Raw genomic sequence first — 6,013 nt, 5'->3', positions numbered from 1 at the left:
AAACAACAGGAGAGAGATGAGTGGATGGGGCCCCGAGCTGAATGAATGTGAACATCACACCAAGCGGCAACAAAATTTGTGCTTGTAGCCCAAACATACTCATATTCTCTCTCTCTCTCGTCTCTCTCAGGAGTCTCTCTGCTCTCTCTTCTGCTCTCTAATATATATATATTATATATAACTATATATATATATATATACTATATATATATATTATATATATATTATATATATATAATATATATTATATATTATATATATATATATATATATATATATTAAAAGATATATATATAAACATGTTAATTTACTGTGTCTTTTAGGAGTCATACGTATAGGATGGATGTCTATATACAGGAGTACGTACGTAGTAACTATTTTGGAATGAATATATGAGATTAGTTGTACGGACAAATGCGAAGTCAGAACAGCTTGTCGATCGCTCAACTTCACCGGTGATCAGTGGTCACGACTTGGTCATTTCACGCCAAACATCGATCTTATAGGAAGAGCACAAAAGCTCATGGGTCGCATTCTATATATTCATGAGTTGAGAGAGACGATGAAGATCCCTCTATTTGTGGCCATTTCTTAGTTAAGTAGTAGCGACGCTCTTTTTCAAGGAAGACTACTACTTAACGCGACTAGTAAATTGATCGAGGTACGCTCGTGGGCTGTATGGATCAATTTTATTTGCAACATACTACCTACTTAAGAGGCTCATTCAAGTAAAACTTTTTCTTTTTTGGTGTGTGCGTGGGTGGAGAGTTTGCTTTGTTGATTTCATAGAACCAAAGAAAAAGAAATAGGAGAAGGAAATCATCAATTTTTTAATTTCCATTCATTTCCCTCCAATAAAAGTCATGAAATGAATTTTCTTAAAAATGAGTTACATCATCCGACCCACGACAACGTTTATGAGGGATTAATTCAAATAAAACACTTCTCGGCAAGCCTCGAATAAAGGACTGTAGGCGTCAAAAAATGCTGAAAGATATCCAAATACAGCTCAAGAGGAAATCATCCAAAAAGGCAAAAGAACACAAGTATAGACTGTCTCACAGGCGAGACAGTCTTTACTGTCTCACCTGGCGAGACAGTCTTTACTGTCTCGCCCGGCGAGACAGACTTTTACTGTCTCGCCCAGGCGAGACAGTTTTCACTGTCTCGCCCCCGCGAGACAGTTTTCACTGTCTCGCCCCCCTTTGTAACTATCCTACACGTGGCCACTAACTGTTCAAGAACGTGGGAAACGTCGTGGGCGAGAATCACGTGGATAACTGCCAAAATAACGGAGTTTGAAACGTGGGAAAGCAGTTACATCGAAAACTGCCAGAAATGTAGACAGTATTTTACTGTCTCGCTGGGCGAGACAGCAAATTTACTGTCTCGCTGGGCGAGACAGCAAACACTGTCTCGCCCGCCGAGACAGCAAATGCTGTCTCGCGAGCACTGTTCATCCAGAGGGTTATAAATACCCCCGAAGGCCATTTTCACAGGGGCGGCCAGCAGAGATCCGAGGCTGATCATTTTGAGCAATTCAGAGCAGAGAGAGGGCAGAGTACTCGAGCTTCAGCAACTCCTTGATATTCAGGCTTTGACTTGATTTCAAGAAGAACGACTATCTTACCTTGATAAGATATCGTTTCAAATTCTCACTTCGATAAACGAAGTCAGAATCATAAACCCCTCACGGTTCAATCAGAATCTGTGATTTGGTGGTCCACGAGTCAAAGCGCTCCCGGCACAGGCAAAGATCCCACGAAAGCAGTGATCCAAACAACGATCCTGCGTTTATTTTCTCAAGAGTTGTAATTTTCTTTTTGTTGTGTAAAAGAGTCTTATAAAAAGGCTGTTTTCTTTGAATTTATTGTAATCGACCGAAGATATAATGAATTCCACAACGAAACCAACTTTTGACGCAAACAAGCTGGCGACCACAGTGGGAGCCAACGGTCTCGCTGCCGAGACCGTCGTGTCGCAGCCGATCAAGATTCCAGTTGAATCCATGGTCGAATACGAATTCGACCAAACCAAGTTTGAGGAATATTTCTCATCATCCTCTTCAAGATCTTCAGTATCTCGCAAGTACAAGAGGATCTCACAATTGAGGAAGACTTACATGCCAAAGAAGGCACAAAATGAAGATTCTCGCTTGATTGTTGCTGAGAATTTCACTCGCAATACCTCTGCTCACAATGGCTCTTATCTAGTTAAAGAGTCATCGAATCAAAGCCCGCCGGCATTGACGAAAAGAGCTCGTCAGAGACAACGCCAACGCTGTGCTCGCCAAATGGCTAAAGCCTTGGAACAAACCGACGGGGTTCGTTACCACGCGGACCTAGAGTCGAGGAGACATCGAGTGGTTCAGTTGTCTCAACAACCAATCACTCGTATCTCTGCTAAAACAACGACGGATGAATGGACTATTGTCAAAAAGACTCGTTCGACCCTCAAAGAACGTATACAAAAACGTCGTGCAAAAGCTGCTAATGCCCATGCTCTCTCACAACAAAGACGAGAAAAGAGAAAGGAAATGGTGACCAAAGAATCACCAAAACTTCGTCAAGTTTGGATTCCAAAGTCTGGACTTATGCAAAATCAGCATTCGGAGCCCGTTAAGACTCCATACCCACAAGGGGGTGGTTCTAAACGTGCGACTCCCGACATAACCTTGGATCGCTTAAAGACAAAAATAAATTGTCCTGAGAATGCCAACAAGGTTTTATACCCCCAGAAGAAGACGCATTCACCAAATGATATCGTCATACCTGGGAGATCATACCAACAGACGATACGATTTTTTGGCAATCATACCGATGAATCGTATTATCAAGTTGAAGTTGTGAATAATTTTCGAAAGAGAGTTATTCGAGAGATAAACTCTCGTTGTTCCTGTGCGCGACTCGTTAAAACAGCATTATCAGAATGTGACTGTTTCAAACGAGAAGTCATCCCACGAAAAGTCTCTGTATTATCGAAACCTAAGCCGAGACATTTCCGCAAAAGAAGAGCAGCTGTCCAAAATGATGAATTCCCTGAAGTCACCATCAACGTGGCTGATAGAAGAAAGTCTAAACAGCATTCAAGTGACTCAAATCCCGACTTTTCCCCGAAAGGAAAAGTCAATCCAAGAATTGCTCAAAGGATGTCTCGACTCCAATTAGGAGCTATCAGACGCAGAGACTACAAGAGAATGCAAGAAGGAATGTCCTCGGAGGATGAATTCTCGGACACTTATTCTGCAATCGCTTCTGATGATACAATGTCTAGCACAGGACAAATCAGAGAAGTATTCACAATCACTGCTGATCAGTTCACTCAAATACTTCAGGAAGCTCTAGCCAAACAACGTGAAGAAATTAGAGCTGAAGTGAAGACAGAAATGAAGTTGGCTATCCAACAAATGAGAGAACTGTTAACTCAACAGCCTCAACCTCCTGAGTCCAATCAGCGATTTGAATCCAGCCACCACACTCGGAATGTTGTAGATGACAGTGATCCAGAGGTGGATGAAGTCATTATGGCTGATACACCTCCCAATGACAATAACGCTGGGGGTGGTTTAACGGATCCTCCCAATAACGATATTGGGGGTGGTTCAATAGCACCTCTCACTGGGGGTGATCCAATTATCTTTACTCGACATCATTCAGAAAGAAATGAAGACGATGACGGGAAAATGCAAAAACTTGAAGACAAAATCAATGCTTTGATGACGGCTCAAGAAGTTAAGAAGACGGGTATTCCATGTCCTTATCCGAGGGAATGGGATTCAATACCATACCCGACCAAATTCAATCTGATTAACTTCACACCGTTTGAAGGGAAGAGTTCGCCGATTCAGCACTTGATTTATTTCAAGTCTCATTTGGGCATGATCTCTGGAAATGATGCTTTAATGGTCCGGTCATTCGTTGGCACCCTTCATGGTCCCGCCTTCGATTGGTACCGACGGCTCAAGCCAGGGAGCATCAATTGCTGGGATGACATGGAAAGTTTGTTCCTCAGCAACTTCTTCGATGATGACACCGAAGTGTCAATCGGAACTCTTTTGGATGAGAAGCAAAAAGACGGAGAGTCAGTCGACAATTTTGTCAAGCGTTTCCGTAACATAGCAATAAATTGCAGAGATCCTATTACAGAGGAGTTCATCATGTAAACATGTCACAATAACCTCTCCATCGATGTCCTGGAAGCTCTGGGGGTTGTGCCATCCACAACTTGGAAGGAGTTAAAATTTCGTGGCGAACAAGATGAACACTTTCTTAAAAGAAAGAAAGTTGAGAGAGTCCAACAAATGACACCTGCCATCATTGGGAACGAAACTTTCGATCCGAAGTTTCAAAAAGAATATTCATTCGAAGAGGATGAAGCTCCAGCCATATTGGAATACCTCCTCGCTAATGACAAAATCGAGCTACCACCTATTAAAGATCAGGATGGTGCTAAAATGATTATGGATCCAAATTACTGTGCGTACCACAGAAGGGTTCTTCATCCCACTGAGATTTGCTTTGGACTCAAAAACAAAATCCAAGCCTTAATTGACTCCGGCGTCATAACGGCGAAAGAAGTCGAGTAAAGACGACCATACTACTCCATCGGATACACGAGTTTAAACTGTTTTCCCTAACTCCATTGGGTACACGAGTATAAACTGTTTCCCCTCACTCCGAAAAGTATACGAGTATAAACTGCTCCTCGATACTCCAAAAGGTATATGAGTCTAAACTATTTTCTTTCCTTAACGGGAAGTTCCTGGAGAATCCTATATTCTTAAGGATAACCCGAACATATGACTGAGGTTAACGTACTCCTCGTTATACCCAGTTTTACAAAGAAAGCTGGGGGTCGATAATTCATGTAATGGGAAGTTCCTGGAAGAATGTTAAATATAATATTCTTAGGGATAACCCGATTATTATGGACAGAATGATAAATACTAAGCTCCTATTATGATTTTCGAACACTCTTTTGCTGAGATGAGATTCGATCACTTCGTTAGATCAATCTTCCCTCACAAAACCCACTTGGTCAAACCTTTAAACAGTTAGGACCAAAGCCAAAATCCCCTTTCGATTCGTTCCATGAACGAGAGGTCCACAAATTGAACGATCAAACCTTTAAACAGTTAGGATCGTCTCAAAATTCCCATCTTGGTCAAACCTTTAAACAGTTAGGACCAAAGCCAAAATCCCCTCTCGATTCGTTCCATGAACGAGAGGTCCACAAATTGAACGATCAAACCTTTAAACAGTTAGGATCGTCTCAAATTCCCATCTTGGTCAAACCTTTAAACAGTTAGGACCAAAGCCAAAATCCCCTCTCGATTCGTTCCATGAACGAGAGGTCCACAAATTGAACGATCAAACCTTTAAACAGTTAGGATCGTATCAAATTCCCATCTTGGTCAAACCTTTAAACAGTTAGGACCAAAGCCAAAATCCCCTCTCGATTCGTTCCATGAACGAGAGGTCCACAAATTGAACGATCAAACCTTTAAACAGTTAGGATCGTCTCAAATTCCCATCTTGGTCAAACCTTTAAACAGTTAGGACCAAAGCCAAAATCCCCTCTCGATTCGTTCCATGAACGAGAGGTCCACAAATTGAACGATCAAACCTTTAAACAGTTAGGATCGTCTCAAATTCCCATCTTGGTCAAACCTTTAAACAGTTAGGACCAAAGCCAAAATCCCCTCTCGATTCGTTCCATGAACGAGAGGTCCACAAATTGAACGATCAAACCTTTAAACAGTTAGGATCGTCTCAAATTCCCATCTTGGTCAAACCTTTAAACAGTTAGGACCAAAGCCAAAATCCCCTCTCGATTCGTTCCATGAACGAGAGGTCCACAAATTGAACGATCAAACCTTTAAACAGTTAGGATCGTCTCAAATTCCCATCTTGGTCAAACCTTTAAACAGTTAGGACCAAAGCCAAAATCCCCTCTCGATTCGTTCCATGAACGAGAGGTCCACAAATTGAACGATCAAACCTTTAAACAGTTA

This window comes from Asparagus officinalis, chromosome 6, assembly GCF_001876935.1.
Source record: "Asparagus officinalis chromosome 6, Aspof.V1, whole genome shotgun sequence".
NCBI classification, from domain to species: Eukaryota; Viridiplantae; Streptophyta; class Magnoliopsida; order Asparagales; family Asparagaceae; genus Asparagus; species Asparagus officinalis.
This window is presented reverse-complemented; position numbering follows the sequence as displayed.